Source organism: Meriones unguiculatus, chromosome 2, assembly GCF_030254825.1.
Source record: "Meriones unguiculatus strain TT.TT164.6M chromosome 2, Bangor_MerUng_6.1, whole genome shotgun sequence".
NCBI classification, from domain to species: domain Eukaryota; kingdom Metazoa; phylum Chordata; class Mammalia; order Rodentia; family Muridae; genus Meriones; species Meriones unguiculatus.
The window spans coordinates 84895924-84916975 of record NC_083350.1 but is presented as its reverse complement, the minus strand read 5'-3'; the positions used below and the strand labels follow the sequence as shown (position 1 = coordinate 84916975).

Genomic DNA, 21052 nt, shown 5'->3' with positions numbered 1-21052 from the left:
CTTTCCTCTTCCCTTTCCTCTTTCCTCTTTCCTTTCCTCTTCCCTTTCCTCTTCCCTTTCCTCTTCCCTTTCCTCTTCCCTTTCCTCTTCCTTTTCCTCTTCCCTTTCCTCTTCCCTTTCCCCTTCCCTTTCCTTTTCCCCTTCCCTTTTTCCCCTTCCCTTCCCTTTTTCCCCTTCCCTTCCCTTTTTCCCCTTCCCTTTTTCCCCTTCCCTTCCCTTTTTCCCCTTCCCTTCCCTTTTTCCCCTTCCCTTCCCTTTTCCCCTTCCCTTCCCTTTTTCCCCTTCCCTTCCCTTTTTCCCCTTCCCTTCCCTTTTTCCCCTTCCCTTCCCTTTTTCCCCTTCCCTTCCCTTTTTCCCCTTCCCTTCCCTTTTTCCCCTTCCCTTCCCTTCCCTTCCCTTCCCTTCCCTTCCCTTCCCTTCCCTTCCCTTCCCTTCCCTTCCCTTTTTCCCCTTTTTCCCCTTTTTCCCCTTTTTCCCCTTTTTCCCCTTTTTCCCCTTTTTCCCCTTTTTCCCCTTTTTCCCCTTTTTCCCCTTTTTCCCCTTTTTCCCCTTTTTTTCCCCTTTTTCCCCTTTTTCCCCTTTTTCCCCCTTTTTCCCCTTTTTCCCCTTTTTCCCCTTTTTCCCCTTTTCCCCTTTTTCCCCTTTTTCCCCTTTTCCCCTTTTTCCCCTTTTTCCCTTTTTCCCTTTTTCCCCTTTTTCCCCTTCCCTCTTTCCCCTTCCCTCTTTTCCCTTTCCTTTCCTTTCCCTTTTCTCTTTCCTTTCCTCTTTCTCTTTTCTTTTTCTTTTCTTTTTTTTTTTTTTTCCACAGTGAAGCCTGTTCTAAATGAACATGGAAGACCAAGCCAGGACAGAGCTGTGGTTTGGAGAGGGAACGGTGAGAGAGTGGTGGGAAGGCTGAGCATAGCAGGGCTGGAAGTTTTTTTGGTGAAAAAGATAGATGAGGTGGGTGGTGACAGGAGCAATTTTGTAATGATCTTTCTTTTTCAGTTCCTTCTACTTTTCTTTTGTTTTATTTTTTTTCGGAATGTATTGACTTGAAAAGAGTAAGTGGGTTGTATCTGCAGTAAGGTTACTGACAGTAGGGGAGGGAAGAAGAAACCGGGTCTGAGGGCAGGAGGAGGAGTGAACTTGGCCTTGAGTGTTGCTGCTGGGAGCCTCCAGGCAGGGCAGACATTCCAGAAGTAATTGTGCAAGGAGGCAGCATTTATTTCACTGATTGGACTTGATTTTTGTAGGTGTACCTGTTCACATGGGGTCCAGAGCTTAATTACGTAAAGTCTCCTCAGTAACTTTGTTTCTCAAAGTTTTTCTCCGAGGGTTGTACTGTAACATTTTAATATCCCAATAGTGTCTCATCTCCCACATTTCAGAGAGTTTTATTTATATCTAATTCATAAGAACGGGTTTTTAAATTGTTTTATTTATGTGTGTAGATGTTTTGCTGGCATGTGTACTTGTACACCATGTGTGTGCATAGTGCCTGTGGGGGTCAGAAGTGGACACTGGATGCCCTGGAACTGGAGTTACAGACAGTGTGAGCCACCATGTGCATTCTGGGAACTGAACCTGGGTCCTCTGGAAGAGCAGCCAGTGCTCCTAACCTCTGAGCATCTCTCCAGTCCCTGTAAAAACATTTTTGAAATTAGTCATGATTTAGTGGTAGAGCTTTTAAATCGTCTGTGATTATCACCTTAAAAAATAAACCCTGTGACAAGTATCAAAGATCTTTATTACTTCAGGTGGTGGCAAGGTGACTGTGAATTGCAGGGGACAGCTAATGAAGGAAAAGGAAAGGCAGGCAATGAAGGCGAAGATACTCCCTGCCGCGCTTCATACACATTATCTGTGGCTTTGTTAGCACTCCAGCCTTTGAAGCAAATGCTATCTTCATTTCACCACAGGCACCATTGGATTAAAGCAAACAGAAGCAGAGCAAACAGTAACAGAAACAAAAACAAGACCCCACAGTCGTCTGAGGCTGCAGATCACTAAAGAGTCCTGGGTGTTGCTTGGAAGTCTCCCTTCCATAACATAGGATGTGACCATTCAGGGTCATGAGACAAAACTCCCCGTATAACTGAACTCAGCACAACTGCTCCCTGTGCCTAGGGTGCTGCTAATTGTGTTTCTGATCACTGACTGTTCTAGCAAAGCTTCTTGAGGTTCTGCCTTCAGCTGGAGGCTTCCTTCAGAGCCTGGCTTAGCCTCCTCCTGTCTTTTCAGAGGCCCCTTCTGTCAAGCCTACCTGCTGAAGGGAGATTTGTTTTTGTTGATTGCTCTGGGATTATCTTTATCTCTTGTTTTAGGGCAGCAGTTTCTTTTTACCCCTACATTCTTTTTGTGATGTTTTCAGTCTTCAGCTTGACCCTAGTGCAGTGAAGTATATAAACGTGTGGTTCTGTTTGCTCCTTCTGCTTTTTCTTTAAGAAAAAAAGCCTTTCTGGTGTCATCATTGAATCATCTGTCTACTTACCTTCCAACATATAATCTGGCTTAAAATACAGTTTTAAGGTTGAGAATAGACTCTTGTTTGCCCGAGAGCCCCCTTTCTCCCAGAAGTCTGTAGTAATCCATTATAAGTTTTAAAAATTGTCCTTTGATATCATTGTGAACTCTCTTTGTGCTTTCAGCTCTGACCACCTTTACTCTGCTAGGCTGGGCTATGCTTCGCATCTCAGGGAGTGGACAGACTCCCATAGCATGCCGCACAGCTATTCCAGCCTCAACATCTTGTATGAAGGCTGTTTGAGGAAAGAATGCATAGTGAGTGGGTCTCCACGCATCTGGTGTCCGTGCTGGGCCACATCACTGTGTTGGCTCTTCACTAGAGGATGGCAGGTTTCATGTGGTCTCTCTCTCCCTCTTTTTTCAAAAGATTTATTTATGTATTATTATGTTTACAATGTTCTGTCTGCATGTACACCTGCATGCCAGAAGAGGGCAGCCGATCTCATTACAGATGGTTGTGAACCACCATGTGGTTGCTGGGAATTGAACCTGTGTCTTCTGGAAGAACAGCCAGTACTCTTAACCTCTGAGCTGTCTCTGCAGCCCCTCATGTGGTCTCTTTAAAACAATTAGTCTGTAGCTTCTTAATCTGCATCTGGTGTATTTATTGCTTTTGATGAATTGGTGTGATTGGTGGGATTCATTGAGGTTGTTATCAGAATGTCTGCTTTTAACTGGAGAAGCAGGCAGATATGATGAAGGTGCATTTTGTATCTGTGAGTAAGCAAATGATCCCAAACATAAACACTTCTTGATGCTTGGAACCTGCAACTATTTAGGACAAATGGCTGAGGGAAAGTGAGGTTGCGGATGACTTACGGTTGTTACAAGCTACTCTTGTTTTAGTGCAGTAGTTCTTCAGGTGGTCTCAATAGTCACTGGGAGTAGAATCTTTTACATATGGAAAAGGAGGGTGGAAGAACTCACAGTCAGGCCTCCCTCCCGCTGACCCTGGAGCTGAAGGAGGAAACCTTAAGCCAAGGGATGCCTTTGCACCTGGGAGCTGAGGAACAGCTTGGCCTGGCTTGGCTTCTGGGAACTGCTGCTGGAATTCTGACGCAGGGACCTGTCAGGTAGGAAATGTGAGTTGTTTGAGGCTGTAGCACAGTCAGAAAGCAGTACAGTCTCGGAAGTATTGAGGTTACCAGTGTGAGCTCTTTCCAGCAGCTTACCTAGGAAAGTCACACACCAGTGTCAGTGGGCAGCTGTGATGTGAACTGTGTCTTAATGTCAGTCCTGCCTGTGAAGAACTTGTTAATTGTCAACTGCTTTCTGCAGTTAACTCAGACCATTGTTGTCTTTCTTGGGGACCCAGTGTCTTTTGCCTTGTTTTTGATACTGTTGAAATAGAGGTCATTTTCCTGCACCCACAGAATGTTAAGCTCAGGACTAGCTCTGAGGTGGTGAGAGTCTGCCTAGGAGAGCTCAGAGCAAACACAGCTCTGACTGACATATGGCACACACGTAGGAAGGCCTTGATAGAATAATTGCCACTGAGCAGTTTCTAGTTACTAAGTAAGGGTACCACTTATGTATGAATTACCGTGGAGGTTCCTGTGCTTACGGTCTTTTATGTAACTCTGAGCTATAGCACAAAACTTATTATTAAATGTAGCAAGACAGGAGACTGGCCACCATGCAGAATGAAATCCTGCTTCTCCGCACAGTGGGGAAGCCTGGTCTGCAGCCTGACTGTTGCCCTGTCTCCTACCTGTTCCTGCAGAAAGACACGCGGCTGAGCCCTTTCATTTTCTGAGCTTCATTAGGGTAATTCAGGGACCTGCATATACGGAAAGATGTGCTGCTAAGAGAAGGTTCTACCCTGCTTATTTCCTGTTGCCTTCCACTGTATCTTCCCTTCTGTACCAACAGTCCAAAGATTTATTTTAGGGACATATATTTATTCGCTGCTGTCATTATCCTGTATAGGAAAAAAGCATCGCTGTCAACGTACTGATGTTCACGGTCTCGGACATTCACAGTAACTTTAGAATGTACGGTTGTAGAGCTCATTCCTGGCTGGATGCAGGAAGAAGTGCTGACTCTGCTGCCACTGCTCCCCATAGAGTCCTCTGGGCCACTCTGATGTCAAGCGTTTGTGGGCAGTGTCTTCTTTCTACCTGATTTACATGTCCCTACTCAGTGCAGTGCGGCTGCCTGCGGCTTTATAGGTGCATTCTTGTCTTCAAGGATTCTCTTTACAGCATGGGGTGTCTTAATGATGTGCAGTTCTGAGAGACTCTAGGCTATAATTTAGAAAGGTGCTAAGTGGGGCTGGTTTACTCCCCATTCAAGAGTGTGTTTGTGGCTTACAACAACCTGTACTCCAGCTCTAGAGGATCCAATGCCTTCTCATCTCTGTGAGTTCCTGCACACATGTGAACATACTACTGCCCATAAACATACACAAACATAATTTCAAAAAAAGGAATATTTTTTAAAGTGGCAAATATAATGGGGCAGTAATCTTGTTTTCCAGCGGTATTTATAATTTTAGGTATTTCAAATTTCAGTTTAGTTCAGTGCTTCTACATATTTTTTAGATTTTTTTACATGCTGGTGTGTGTGTGTGTGTGTGTGTGTCTGTCTGTCTGTCTGTCTGTCTGTCTGTGTGTATGCACTTGCATTTCTGTGCTTACAGAGGCTAAAAGAGTGACCGATCCCCCTTGGAGCTGGAGTTACTGGTAGTTGTGAACCACCCAATTGGTCCTCTGCAAGAGCAGCAAGTGTTTTAACTGCTGAGTCATGTCTGCAGTCCCCAATTCCGATGTTAAGTAATTCTGTATGCAAAAAGATAGAAATGGTCCATTTGAGTTTGATTTGCAGGGCCATTGCTTGCATAAATTAACATCTACCTGAGGTCAGGCATACTTTTCCAGTTTAATTCCTTTTTTTCACCCTGAGATCTAGACATCAGACTGACCTGTAATCTACACATGCCACTCGATACATCGAAGGACATAACATAAAGGAGTTTGAGTATAGAACTGCAGCAGACTGCTTTTTCTTTTTTTTATTATTAGTTACATTTTATTAACTCTGTATCCCAGCTGTATCCTGCTCTCTCATTCCCTCCGAATCCCATCCTCCCTTCCGCTTTTGCTTTTTCAAAGCCTAGTCTTCTCACTTATTAGCTGTGAATTTTCATTTCTGTGTATCTCAGTCCTCATTTAAAACAAAACAAGTGGACAGTTTGGTTTGAGTTATCCATTTCATAGGATTGCAGTGAGCATAAATGCTTGATGCTTCTATGGGCTTGGGACAGTGTCTGAAATACAGTCCATTTCATTTATGTTTTTAGTATTGCAAAGCTATTTAGATGCTGCGCTGCACTTTTGCTACCTGGTTTCTTAGTCTTCTATACCCTGACCATCCATTGCTGTCCAGATGCTGTCCTATAAATGCAGCTGTGGTTCTAAGCATGACTGTCCTTTGATGCATCTGCAGCTAATAAAAGGTGCTGTTGCATGAGGCTTTGCTGTTATGCGGTAGTTTATAGAAGCTTGGTAGAGTTGATATATTTCTAGGAATTTGTGTCAGGTTGCTGCAGCGTTAGTTTGAAATAAACTATGGTAGGTAGGAGTATTGGCATTCTAGAAACTGGCAGATACCATATGATTCCTCTTGGCTTCCTGGATGTGGTAGTGATGTGAGCCCATGCCTGAGAGGGTGTAATAGCTGCAGAATAGCTGCAACCCAGTGTAGCTGGCGCCTGAGCAGCAGAACTTCATACCTTCACACGTCTGGAGGCTGTGAGTCCCAAGTCAGGGTGGCGGCGCTGCTGCTTGCAGGGCCACAAAGAAAGGACTAGTTCTCAGCTGTGTCCTTCGCAGTCCACGTCCTCTGCGTCTCCCCATAAAACTGTCCTCTGGGCTTGTGTTTTGTATAGGCTTCTGGTGTTGTTTTAAATACTGGAGTGGGATCTACTCTAATGATGTCACTGTAACGTGGGTCCCTGTGTGAAGACACTGTCTCAGCTGCTCACATTTTAGGGTGGGAGGTAATACAGTTTGCTCATATGAGTTCATGGGGTCACAGTTTAACCTGTAACCCATGCGTGCATGTGTGCACACATATATTATTAATTGTTCTATGAATTCTAGGTAACTTGTTAATTTTTTTTGAAGTTGACTCTTAGGATAATATCAAAGTTAGGGTTTCTGGAGAAAAACATTAGTTTAGATAAGTATTTTAGGGCCCTAGAAACAGCCTAAATGGGTTTGTGAATCAGCCTCTGGACAAGGCATACCACTGGAGTAAAATGACCTTGTATTGTTTTGCATAGAAAATGCTTTTAATGTGTAGAAAAAAACTTTTGAGATGATTTTCTAGCTATCTGAGAATATCTCATTATTTTGTTTCTTCACAGTTATGTAAAATGGAGTTGTTTTTTTTTTTTTAAAGTGTTTTCTTTTTCTCAAAGACTAGCATAATAACATGCGTAGCTTTGTGCTTTTAAAGTGACATATTTTAGACCTCAGGGAAGAACATTTTTTTATGTGTAAATTCTTATTGTGATATTTTTAATGTGATATATATGTATATATACATAATATATATATATATTTGTATAAGTTCTGACTGACATTTAAAAACCTCAGATTGTGTAGATGTGAAATGTACTTCTTAAAAATATATATGTATGTTTAAAAAAAAAAAAGCCTATAAGGTCTTTTAACAACTCGGGCTCTGGCTGTCATGGAACTCACTATGTAGACCAGACTGGCCTCAAACTCACAGAGATCCTCCTGCCTCTGCCCCCAAAACTGCTGAGATTAAAGGCGTGTGGAATGTCTACTACAGAATGTACATTTTGATGTTTATTATTTTTGTTTCAAAGTGAAAGATAGGTGTTTTGCTGGATAAATACTGGAATCAAGAGTCTTACCCAGAAGGGTCTGGAGTATACATTTGCATGGGAGTTTAGCTATGTGAGATTTAGACTTAAAAATAAAAAGTCTTTAGCTTAAAATTATGTACAGCAGTTCTAATCACATATGATTTATATGTAATAAGCTTTGTGCATTGTACATTTGTGTCAGCCAAGGTCCATATAAACACCCTGCAGCCACCATTCCTGTTATGCTCTGTACTTCCTCTTCCTCAGAGTTCCCTCTGCCTCTTCGTAGTTATTTTCCCTTTCTCTCTAGCTTTCACTTCCAGGAACTACTGAACTGACTGCTGTAGTTAGAGGACAGTTCAGGTTATTTTCGTGTTTCATACAAATGGAATCATTGTAATGTGTACTCTTTGGTGTCTGCTTTTTTACCTTGCCACAATGAAATGTGTCTTTGTTGTTGAGTGTATTGGAAGTTTGTTCTCTTTAATTGTTATATAGTTTTATATACCAAGGTTTGTTGATCATTCACTTGCCAAATCCTTGGGTTGTTTCCAGCTTTTGTCTATTTTCATTAAAGCTGTTAAGAACATTTTTCTATTTTCTATCTTCTCACAGATGTATTTGTTTTGGGTAGACCTAGGAGTTATATATACATATATATATATATATATATATATATACCCACACATACATATATATAACCTAGCTATACATATTTACATATATATATCCAGCCATGTGAGAAACAATGAAAATATTTTTCATAGTAATCCCACAATTTTGCTTCTTTACTGCCAGTGTGTGAGAACTGTAGGTTTTCTTTGACCTTTTCATCTTTTGCTGTAGCTTTTTACTTTGAGCCACTGTAATGAGCAAAGTGTGGTTTCACATTTGGGTTTTAATCTGCTTCTCTATTACCAGAGATGTTTCATGTGTTTATTGGGTGTTCATTCATGTGTGTTCTCTGCTACTTTTAACTCTTGTATTGTTTGTGTTGGGCTATAGGAATTGTCTGGGTCAAAGTTTTACTACTATGTTCCTTTTTTTCCCTTTCTCTCTTTCTCTTTCAACTCTTTTTTTCCTCTCTGTTTCTGACTCTCTTTCTTTCTCTCTCACACACACACAAACACACATATACACACACTGCAATATTTTCTCCAAGCTTTTGGTTTACCTTTTAATTTTCTCGTGAACTCAGTAGAACAAAAGGTTTGAATGTCCTTCAGTTTCTTCTTTAGTGGCTGGTGACTCCTATGTCTTGAAAGTTCTGCCTGTTAAGGAAGCATGAAGACCTTTCTATTTCTTTTTCCAGAGGCTAACATAGCTTAGGCTTACAGCTTTAGGTCTAGTGAGCATTTTGATTTTGATGGTTTGAGCTGGGCTTAGTGTTCACTTTTCTCCTTAAATTTGCTGGCTGTTTCCGTGCTGCATGTAGAGAAGAGCATTCACACACTCCAGTTATAGGTGCCAAGGTTTTATTTTGAATTTGACTTTGAAAAGTGAGTTAGGATTTTATATTCTTTTAGTGGACATTAAAAATTTTTGATTGACTTTTTAGGATATCAGTTTAAAGGATTTGGAGGTTTTTTTTTTTTTTTTTCTCTTGTTTGTTTCATAATAATAATAATAAATGGCAAGAAGGGAACTCCAAAAACTCACAATGCCAGCTTCTCCTCATATGCCCTACTGGTTATGAATATAAAATAGATGGTGTCTGTGTGTGTGTGTGTGTGTGTGTGTGTGTGTGTGTGCATGTCTATGAATAGATCGAATTTGGAATATTGAGAGAGCACAAATAGTAAAAGTACAGTCTTTAAGTCATCAGTTTTAGAAATTTGACTTTTTTTACTTTGTCTTAGCTTTGACTATAACTTTAGTATAGAAGCACTTTTCTATACTTTTGGTTTTCTCATATTTAATTATTGCTGTTTGAATCACCTTTGAGTTACTTCTGCTTCAACTTACGAAAAGAAATGCCTATCAAGGAAGCTATGTCTGCAGAGACTGGTCAGTTGCCTAGAACGGCAGGATTTGAAGAGTAGGAGTGTTGCAATTCCAAAGGCTATGCCATTCCCTTCCTTGGGCTAGCTTTAGCCCCTTGATTGCCATCCCTAGCTCATCTGTATCAGCACTAACATACTGTTACTAATAGACTAAAGACGTTTTAAAATCTTACTTGCTTAGTTCTGCCAACCCAGAAACAAAGGATGCCATCAGATAGCATCTGAAGCCTGTAGAAAAGTTTCCCCCATCTTGCTGTTACTACCTCTCTGATATATTTAAACCGGCTCTAATTTGTCCTGTCTTTCTCTGTCCTATAAAATGCTGTCAAACTGCTTCCACATAGGAATGTGAAATTTGTTCCTGGGCCATGGTCTCTGAGATTTTCTCACACAGCCTCTTTGGGAAACCCTGAGGAGGCATCTGTCCCTTCCTTTCACTTCCCCTCTAGACTTCAAAAGTCATTTTCTCACACAGTAGACATTGTCTGGTCAATACTTTGTGGTGGTGTGAATAAAAATGGCCCCACAGGCTCATAGGGAGTGGCGTTGTAGGAGGTGTGGCGTTGTTGGAGGTGTGTTGCTAGGGGCAGGCTACACTCGGCACGACAGTTCCTTCTGCTGCCTGGGGATCAAGGTGTTGAACTCTCAGCGCCTTCTCCAGCACATGTTGCCTGAAAGGCGCCATGTTTCCTGTCATGATGATAATGTACTGACCCTCTGAAACTGTAAGCCAGACACAATTAAATTTTTCTTTTCTAAGAGATGCTGCGGTCACAGCATCTTAAAACACTAAGATATACTTATTGAAATTTATTTTCTGACAGAAAACATATGTGCTTAAAACAAAAATTTGTGTGTTTAAATCACAGTCCCACATAGCCAGCAGAGGTGATACGTCACACCAGCATGTGGTTCTGGGGACACCAAACTAGAGGAGGAACATCTCAGCACATAGTAAATGGAAGGTGTGTGTGTGTGTGTGTGTGTGTGTGTGTGTGTGTGTGTTTGTTGCACGCGTGGTGCATATACATGGGTAGTAAAGAGCCCCAGGACTATGAAGGACTGAAAGATTACGAAAAGTTGGAAGTCCTGAATTCTTCTCTTAGAGATTTCCTTAATCAAGGAAGAAGAGTTGGAAGGTCATTCTGACAGGTGGGCATGGATGCCTTCCTCAGCCATTGGTCTTCTGCTTCCATTTCTCATTCTAAGTGTTCTCTGCTTTCTTCTGGTCTCCCAAGTTTGAACATATGAATCCTTTTGGTGGTGTCCCTGGTTTTGTCACAGATAGAGCCCTTCTTTGGTTTGTGAGGACACGTTAGAAAGTTTGATTTTGTTTTTTAATTTTTAAAGATTCAAGAAAATTCTGTTTTATGTGTGTGGGTGTTTGCTTATATGTTTATGTGTGTACTGCGTGCATGCCTGATGCCAGTGGAGGTCAGTAGAGGGCCTTGGATCCTCCGGAACTAAAGTTGTAGATGGTTATGAGCCACCATGTGGGTGCTAGGTCCCCTGGAAGAACAGCCAGAATGTTGAGCTGTCAAGCAAAGGCACCTCTTCAGCCCCAAGGCCTTTATTTTAGCTGTGAAGACGGGAACATCTAGAAGAGGCCAGAGCACAGAAAGTAGTACACAGAGCATGGCCAGCAGACTGAACCTTGAGAGAACAGAGAGAGAAAAAAAGGGAGAGCAAGAGAGGAAGGCCAAGAGAGAGGGGCCCAAGAGGGGAAGACGAGAGAAAGCAGAGGTGTTTAGGAGAGGGGGCTTAGGGAATGAGGAGCTAGGGGAGGGAGGCCCGTGAGCTGGAGAAGCATAGGGTAGTTGTGCTAGTGAAGCATGGACACAAGCAGTGCTTTGGTATGCTAATAGACACTGCAGAGAGCCACTGATTCCTTCGAACCTGACAACTCACACCAAATCCTTCAGTCCCCCCCCATACACACATACGCGCACACGCACACACGCACACACACACTCTCTCTCACTCTAAGGCCTGAGGTCCTGTCCTTCCTGTCTCCCCTAAGACCCATGTTCTGTCCCCGCCCCAGATCTGCGTCCTTTCTTCTGTCTCTAAGGCCTGAGGTCTTCTCTTTCCTTCTCTTTCCCTTGGTCACTAGTTTTATTTTGTACTTTGTAAGTTTCATATTCCTGTAGCTGCTTTTATAAAGCAACTTTACAAAGACTCTTTGTTCTATAAATGCCTTTTGTTCTGACTTTTGCTTTCGATAATTATCCCATGCTTTTTATTCGCATTTATCGAGTAGGCACCCTTAGACAATTGGTTTCTTCATCATTTTATTTTTTTCAATACTTTGAATTATTTTTTTCCTTTTTATTAAGGAGATTTTTTTTAGCATAGAAAACAGTGAGTTTCACTGTGCCAGAAGTACAGCATTGCATTGCGCTCGCTCCCATTCACTCTCCCTCCTCCCTCCACCTGTCTCCTCCCTCCACACTTCCCTTCCGCTTTGCTTTTGTGTCTCACTCAGTTTCTTTGGGTTTTTCCCTCCTTTGTAATTCAAATGACATTAACCTTAATAGGTAAGGTTATTATTATTAATCTGCTATGTCCCATTTGATGTTAATTTGTTATATTTTATATTACAGTTTTTCTAATTTTGTAATAGAAAAATAGACTTTTAAAGTATCTCTGTTATTAATTTCTTTTGCTATTTTTGTAGTTTCCCTCCTAATATTCTTGTTCTAATACTGTTAAAATTACAACTTCACACAGTGTCCCTGGTCTTCTAGGAAAGCGATTTTATTTTGGTGCCCTGTTGTGAGGAATGGTCACATTGATGGAGCATGCTGGCTCCGATCCAGCGGTGCTACCAGGGTGCTGCCTTGTCTGTCTTCATGAGTCTAGTGTACTGCCTACAAGGTTCAACCAGTTACACAAGAAGCTTGGAACCCAGTGAGGATTATTATTACAATTAAGTTTTTCCAGCATGCACCGTGAGCTTGACAGGCTCTTTTTGCCCATTAAAGACATTGATTCCTAAAGTGTGCAATGACCATAAAATTGGCCTTTTGTTTTTTTCACAAGTGAAGTTCTGTTATTTGACCAGAGTCACTCACCACCTTAATGTCCTTGCTCCCTTGATTAAGAGATATCATTGGATCTGAAGTTGTCTAGTTTGTGTGTGGACTCTATGCTTGTGGAGAGTTTTACTACCATCTATTTAATTTTTTAAACTTGGCAATTCATATGTGAAAAGAGAGAAAAGTTACATGTTAAGTTAGAAGTTCAGTTTTGAAGCCGCATGGTATGGTGGGTCTGGTGAGTAGGCCTACTTTCCTTCTACTGTTGGGTCATCAGGCACAGAGGGAACCGCCATCCTCCATCCCTCTGAGGCCTGGATCACTGATGGCTTCTGTAAAGTGTGGTTTCTGTGTGACCTGACCAAGATGCCTATTTAAATGAACATGGGGCTTCCTCAGAAAACTAAAGACAGAACTTCCATGTGATCCAACTGTGTCCTTTCGGGGCTGTGGCCAAAGGAGCTTGATTCAGAATAGTATAGAAATACCCGTGTATCTGTGTTTATTGCCAGAGGGTTTACAATAGCCAAACTAGGGGTTAAGCCCGTCAGGAGATAAATAGACCAAAAACAGGTGATGTGCATGCACACACACACTGAGTGGAGTTTTATTCAGCTACAAAATTACTAAGTGAGTGAAATTGTTTGCAGAAAAAATGGAACTGGAGATCATTGTATTAAGCAGCATAAATCAGACCCAGACAAATAATCCATGCTTTCTCTGTTATGTAGAATTTAGATCTCACACACTCAGGAGGAGGGCTAATTAGAAGGAGGGGGGTTAGCAGGAGTTGGAGAGAGGATGGGTGGGGGGAGGGGATAATGGAGTAAATATAATCAGAGTTCATGGTATAATTGACGAGAAGTGTGATGAAGCCTGCCATTTTGTACAGTGCCCTTGACTGCTCCACATCCAGGGTGCAGCCTTGTGACTTTCCCATGCACATTGGTGGTGTCATTGTATAGGTCTTGTTTAGGCAGCCGTATTGCTGGAATTTCATGGGTGCACTTCCCTGTCACGTCTAAAAGACACTATCTAGCAACAAGAGATTTTGTCTTCTGGCTCTTACAGTCTTTCCTCCTACCTCTTCTGAGGCGTTGTTCCTTGAGCCTCACTTGAGTTTTCACAACACAGGCAAAAAACCACCACCACCACCAATAACAACAACAAAACAACTAACCAGTACAAAACAAAAACCCCCAAAGCAAACAAAACAAAATCAAATAAAACAAAACCCCACATGCTTTTGTGAAAATACAAGACAGGCTGCAGGCCAGTTTCTCATGGTCCTAATTTATGAGTAGAAGTTCCCTGTCTTTACTGTGCATTTCTTTTGGCCTTCGGTCTCTGGAACTCCCTGCTGGTGCCCAGTGAGTTTTGCTTATAGCACTGTAGAGCTCGCTGGCCCACAACTCCAAACTCTTCAACATTGCTCTTCCCCCAGGCAGTTCAGAAGGCCTGTAAGCTACATGGGCAGACTTGTCACTGCAAAGACCTCATTTCTGGTAGTAGTTTTCTGTTAGTTACTTTTCTCTTCACTGTGACAGACTGTCTGACAGAAACAGTGTAAGAAAGGATTTATTCTAGTCACAGTTCAGGAGACAGAGTCTATAGTACTTGAAAAAACTTGGAGGGGTGCGTGTATGTGTGTGTCTGTCTATGTGTAGGCAAACGCCCATGCAGAAAACAAAACAAAATCTGCCCTTATGGAGGACATTTTCTATTCAGACTGTGGCTCGAACTGATGTGTACCTCCCCGCTTCCTCCCGAGGGTGCTTTAACATATTTCAGCTCTGAAACCTGTGCCTGTGTGCCGCAGTCATGTGATTCTGAAAACGGGATTGATGTAAACTACAGTCTGAGAACATGAGGATTGACACTCCTTTGAAAGACAGTTTTATCACCATTTAATCTCTTAAAAAATGCATTTGTCAGCAGTGAGGTGTTTTACATGAGAAAAAGAGGAGATTTTACTAAAATCAAATTTGGCATGTTTCTGATAGGATGCTGCTCCTGTAGGCAGAGTTTCAACTCGTCCTAGAGACAGTGGCTTGGAAGGACTGACAGCTGAGGAGTCTGGGAAGATACAGAAGTGAGACTTTGTAATGAACCAGTGTGAGAACAGAATGTTTGCAGGAGGATGTTTAATACACATATGGCCAAATGATGCATGCTTCAGGAGAGCCTCGAGGATAACTGACAAGTCCATTTTTATCAAATTTACTGGGTTTCTAAGTCCTTATCTGCCCGCCAAACAAAGCCCTAATAGAGCGGTGGTCAGTAGCTGGCTGACCCCTCATCCCAAGCGCTTGTCTGAAACACTGAGCTCAGGAAGTCAGTCACCGCTTCTCCAGTTGATAAACAGTAACTGCTGCAGGACTGGCTGCTCCTCCAGAAGACCCAGGTTCAATTCTCAGCACCCACATGGCACCTCACAACTATCTGTAACTCCAGTTCCAGGGGATCTGACACCCTCACACAGACACATGTGCAGGCAAAATGCTCATAAGATATGAGCCAACGCTCATAAGATAATAATAAATAAGTTATTGAAAAGAAAAAAGTAATAAAAGTAAAATAAAAAATACTAACTGCCACAGGCTTCTGAAGGCTAGGTATCAGAGAGTCAACAGCAGTGGTTCTCAATCCTCCTAATGCTGTGACACTGTAATACAGTTCCTCAAGCCGTGGTGACTCCCAGCCATAACATTATTTTTGTTGCTACTTCATAACTGTAATTTTACTGCTGTTATGGATCGTAATGTAAATATCTGATATGCATGATATTTGATATGCTACCGTTGAGGGGTTCATGACCCACAGGTCGAGATCTACTGATCTACAGAAGAAACTCAATAAGGGCCCTGTGTTAGGTGGCTGCGCTCTCCAGTGAAGTAAGGTAGAAGACAATCCTTCCTTGGCGCCAGAGACAGGAGGAAGCCTCCCCTTGGTTTCTTCCTGAGTCTCCTTGGACCTTTATGGGCCTGTCGGCTACTTGGGAAAGCTTTCAGGGATAGGTGCTCCGGGTTTGGTGTCTTAGTCAGTTGCCTTCTGCAACTTGGGCATTGAATTTATTCTCTCAAAAGTCAGGCCACTTGTTTTTTAAAATGGGAATGATGCTGCCAGCCTCAGTGAGATGCAGTTCTGAAGGCTGTCCTCATCTGGTCACTTGTGCATCTCTCCCCAGTACAGGGAAAATGGAGTTCCTGTTCAGGATCAGGCACTGTTCAGGGCAGTTAGGACAGCAATAATAAAACAAAGCTTCTTGTCCCCATGGAGTCTAGTGAAGAATACCATCTTACACAGCCCATTCAGAGTCATTTCTCTCACAAGATGACTCTGATGGTCCGAAACTGAGCATGTCATGGAGAGGGGGGAGAGGAGTTTTATGTAGAGGAGAGGCTGGCACAGGGCTCTTGGATCAGCCCTGACCTGTGTTCTTTTAAGGACAGCAGAAAGGCTGTGTTTAGAGGAGAAGCATTCCTAGGGGCTGGAAGGATGACTCGGCTGTTAGAGGCAAGGCATACAACCAAAACAGACGGTATTTTTAGGGCTGCAAGATCACTCGGTGGGTAGAGGTGCTTGCCATCTCACCTGATGACCTGAGTTCAGTCTTACGAGCCTACATGGTGGAAGGAGAGAACTGAGTTCTGAGTCCTCTGTACATGCGTACATGCGTACTGTGGCATGTGTGCATGCGCATGCACACATACACAGGCACATGCAAGCGTGTGGGCATTAAGTAAATAATAGATAACTTAAAAAGTATTTAAAATAGTTTCACTGTTCCTTTTCTACTTAGGCCTCTTTAAATACTAAGTCCTGTGGGGGTAGGGGTTCTTCTGTGCCTCGTTAGAGAAGTTTGGTGTGCTACATGGAAGTACCGTACTGTTCTCCCTTCTTATGAGGACTAGGGAGCCAATGAAGAGTCAGCAGTACAGTGCAGCCTTCTCAGTAGTAGCTTGGTGCTAGCAGTGAGAAGCTGGGCTTCAGCGGTCACCTGGTAGGGATCTGCAGATGGTTGCTGCATGTAATGAGTCTGTGCAGTGTTTGTCTATGTTCTTGCTCATCACAGATTTTCCCTTATCTCTCTTCTGGGCAATACTTTGTGGTATATTTTTCTTATTACTCTTCTGTTGGTGAGTACAGATTGATTCCGTGTCATTGCTGTTGGGAATAGTGCTTCCATGAACATGGAAGTGCAGATGATTCTTTAGAATACTGACTTAATTTCCTAGCAAATACAAGCAGAAGGGGGGTTGCTGGATCAGAGCGTAATTCCAGTTTTTGAAGAATCTCTACCATGTTCTCCATGGTGTCTGCATGAACTTTACTTCCTAATCTTTGTTCTGTGCCTCTTTTTCCTATATCTCCACTGACATATTTTTTTAAAAATCATTTTTATTAATAGCTATTTTAACCAGTGTTATGGTTTTGACTCATTAAAAGTCAAACATTTTTGCTCTTTTACTTCCCTGATGATCAGTGATGCTGAGAATGTTTTCATGCATAGTTGGTCATTTATATTTTGGGTGTTAGGAAATACTGTTCTGATTTTTTTGTTGTTGATTTTAAGAAATCTGGTTACTGTTTTGTTGCTCTCGTGTTATTTGAGTGCTTTGTATCAGAATTCTGAGTGATGATGAACATTGGTAGAGATGAAAAAGGATTCTGAATACTGTCAAAGGATGACTTCAGAAGGGGGATTATTTTAGAATAATTCAGTAAAATTGGAAATATATCTGTTTTATTTGAAAGACACTTAATGTGTTTCAAATACAGAAAACAAGAAGGAGTCCCTGGTGCCAGGTCATTGTGTGTGATCAACGCCAACAGTCCTTGCAGACCGGTAGGCTCAGCTCTCGGGGTAGCCTGACTTTCCTGTCAGGTTTCCTGGCTGACTGTCTTTGCTGCCACCCCCCTGTAGTTTATTCCATGTATTTCTTGATTCTTACAGCTGGTTTCATTTTGAAAGCCTTGTTTACCTGCAGATTCTCTCCTATCCCCTCCACACCCCGTATTTGTTGAAGAAACACAGTTGATTTTCCTGAGTTTTCCAGAGCCCAGGTTTTGATGGCTGCAGCATCAAGAGTCTAACCTGCTTCTCAGTTTGTTCTTTGCATTTGTAGTTGTATTGAGTTGCTTAGTAAGATGTAGGTGCTTTTAATTGGGGGCTCTTCGGAGAAAGAGTGAGATGACTTCATGTGTTATATTTTCCTATTAGGTGGCTGTAATTGTCTCTCCTTAGGACCTGAATAGTTACTGACATGTTCTGGCAATGAACTATCCATTTTTTAAGTATCCATTGTGGAAACCTGGCTTTAAACATATCCAGTATATTTTAATTCAGTGTGTTTGCTACTCATTGTGTCTCTTTCTCATGCTCAAATTGGCCCATAATGAGGTAACGAGGGCCTCTTCAAGTTGCTTTCTGAGTCATTTCCCATGACCCTACTATTAGCGGTTTTTGCTAATACATAACAAGATGTTTTGGGCTGCTATCTTACCTTATTTTTATCTTATCCTATTCCTAAAGTTAGTCACTCCTTCAAATAGCCCTGGTTTCTTTTAATGGAAAGAGATATCTGAAAAACACAGTCTACATTTTAGGAGTACTGAATTAGTCATTATTTCTAGGTCTTTGTAGAGGACAAATACATATTTTGAAGATAAATTACATAAAGAACATGTAAAATACTTGTGATTGGAATTTGGGTCTAATTGGTCTTCAGCCTTGCTTTTCATCTCTCCCATTGCCCTGTGCTGAGGGTTTTTATGTAGGAGTTAATACTGATATTACAATGTCAGGTTCCTGATTTTTTTCAGTTGTACATTTTCAGTGGAGTAACTCTGATATGACCAGTGCTAAGAAGGGTTCCTGGAAACCGTTGAGCATCTGCTGCCACACCCTTTTATGTCTCCATGTGAGTTTGCGTTGTTGGAGCGTGGGCTCTCCCCCTCCCCTCGCATGTGCCTTTTTGAGCCTTTCTGGGTGTGTCTCTGGTATTTTGGATGTGCAGGGCTTGATTCTTTAGGCAAGCACATACTAAATTCTCACACTGGTTCGTAAGTCTGCCGTCTCTAGCTATGTGGTTGTCTGAACGTCATTGTCTAATCCAGTGGCTCTGAAACATTAGTGAGTATCACATTCACCTGGAGGCTTTTGTAAGCCCCGAGTGCTGGGTGTTTGGTCAGTCATCAAATAACATCATAGATTTAATTTTCCCATCAGGAGGCGTGTGATTGCCTTTTTTTCAGAACTGAGTACTTACTGACTCTCACGAGTGATGAACTAGTTTCACTCTTTAAAGTGTTTTTCAGAATGTCTGGGTTTAAACATTTCTAATGTTTAGGCCACAATCTAAGACACAGTGTGTTTGGGTTGTGTCTGCTGCACCTGCTTTTTGTAAGTTTGGTTTTTTTGAGACAGAAATTCATGTAGCCAAGGATGACCTTGAACTCCTGAATCTGACGTTTTCATGGCAGTATTTGAAAAGCTGTGTGTGGTTTTACTTTTTACAAAGTTACATTTTTTTAAATACTATTTTTAAAGCAAAAATAGACCAGTAACATTTTTGATTAAGAAAAGTAACAAACATTACAATGATTTCTTAAATTTGTAAAATGGTCTGTCTACCAGTATACTGAAGGGGGTGTCTTTCCTGTACCTTTCATTTATGGCTGTTGCATTGTTCTCTATCATTTTAGATTAGAAAATAAGAATAGGAACCTAAGTGATACATGCCATATGTCCATATAAGAGATTTTGTTTGTGGTTATCTTTGTGGCGTAGCAATACATCCAAACAAGCTTTCTCTTTCTTAGTCATGAGCTTCCTTTCTAGTTTACCCCATCTGCTCAGCAGAGCATATTGAGTGTTAGGCTGTTGTTTAATAGGCCTTCATAGAGGAACTTTTAAACCAGACCTTAGACTTTCATTATTCAGGAGATATTTTATTAAAAATAGAAAAGCAGAAGTGTCCTGTAGCTCAGTGCAGGGGATTCTATCAAGAATTTCCTTAAGTTTTAGGTGGAGACCGAGAAGGGCTACTTAAAGAGCAGAAGCAGAAAGCTGGGATACTTTCTAGTGCGTCATGGTTCAGATACCCATAGTAAGCACCTCTGTAGTCCTAGATTCCTGGATTCCTGTACCTGGCAGGCTCTGGAACAGCTGACACCCTCCTTCCCTGTTGCCTCGTTTCTCATATGTCAGCCGCTCTGACTTTAAGGGTCCAGACTAGTGGCTCTGACTTCAGTGCACACCAGAATTCCTGATGCTGGGCTCCACAGGTACTGATCCTCCCTGGATTATTACAACATGCTCTGTTGAACATGAAAAATATAAATCGAAAACACCAACTTTACAGTGAACATTCTGTGAACATAACATTTCTTTCTAAGTCAGTTCTTACATATCTTGTCAAAATCTCAGTGAAATTTTTGTGAAACTGGATAAGATGAACTGGAAATATGTAAGAAAAATCCGAGGCCTGGGAATAGCCAAGCTTTTGGAGAGCAAGTTAAAGGTCTCTCTGCTACCCAGACAGTGCAGCTGGGGAACAGCAACCTTGTAGTATGACAGGCAGGAACAAAAAGATCAGTGCAGCAAATTGACTCTTTCAGGTTTTTCTTTTCTTTTTTTCTTCTTCCCTCATACATTGCGAATGGACTGCAGCTTACCCTTCCTCCCCTGCCTCCAGCCTCTCTCCCGTCCTCTCTCCCTGGATCCACCCCACCACGGTTCACTTCACCTCAGAGAAGAACAGGCCTTCAGTGGAGCGCACTGAAGCAGGGTCATACGGAGAGGGATGTGAAATAGGTAGTGGAGGGAGTGTCATAAATTGATAGGAAAAGAGGGAATGCTCTAAAAGTTTACCTGATGCTTAATAATTGTATGGAGAGTCAGACTGTGTTTTTAACCTCATGTGATCCACAAATATAAATTCAAGTAAATTATATTTGAAAAACAGGAAAATACAGGAATTAATGGACTACCTAGAAGCATTTTCAGGCAAATAAAATTTGCCTTTGTCACTCTTAGAAGTATAGCATTGTGTCCCAAAGCAAATTGTGCATATTTAGTGAGGCAGCACTCAGGAAGTTAGAAGCATGCACCAGTACAACACTCTGCAGAACACAAGACTGCACTAAATTCACAGTGGTGTTTGTGTCTTAAGCTGCTAGATAAGTGTGATTAGAAGACTGTGATTGAGGTTACAGCTGCATCTGATATTTTATTATTTTGAAATCAGAGTGTTTGAACGTAATATCTAATGAACTGTTAGTATCGAGCGAGTATTAAGCAATGAAGAAAAGTTTGACTAAATCTCAGCACTTAACATTCTACGATATATTTTTCCACTATTCAAGAGAATGAGTTAGACACAAGTCATTATATATGGAAAGATTTTAAAGAGATACTATGTAGGAAAACAAGATGGGGTATAGAGTCATCTGCTTAAAATACAGCGAAGAACAGATTATGTAAACCTGTGGTCTGTTTTTGTCTGATCAGATAAACAGGAAAGACCGTGGCGGGGTCTGTCTGGGCTGCGAGGGTGAGAGCAGCCATCCAGTGATGGGAGAAAGAAGGAATAAGCAGCAGGGATTGTACCATCTAGCGTAGATGATGGGATTTTGTGTATTTATGAACACTCCCCCTC

At 41.8% G+C, this 21052-nt stretch overlaps 1 protein-coding gene across 5 annotated transcripts in view; it reads left to right on the top strand.

Moving 5' to 3' along the window:
* Positions 1-21052, top strand: part of Msh3 (mutS homolog 3) — a 148770-nt gene that overhangs the window by 26435 nt on the left and 101283 nt on the right. The gene's annotated exons all lie outside the window — the stretch shown is intronic.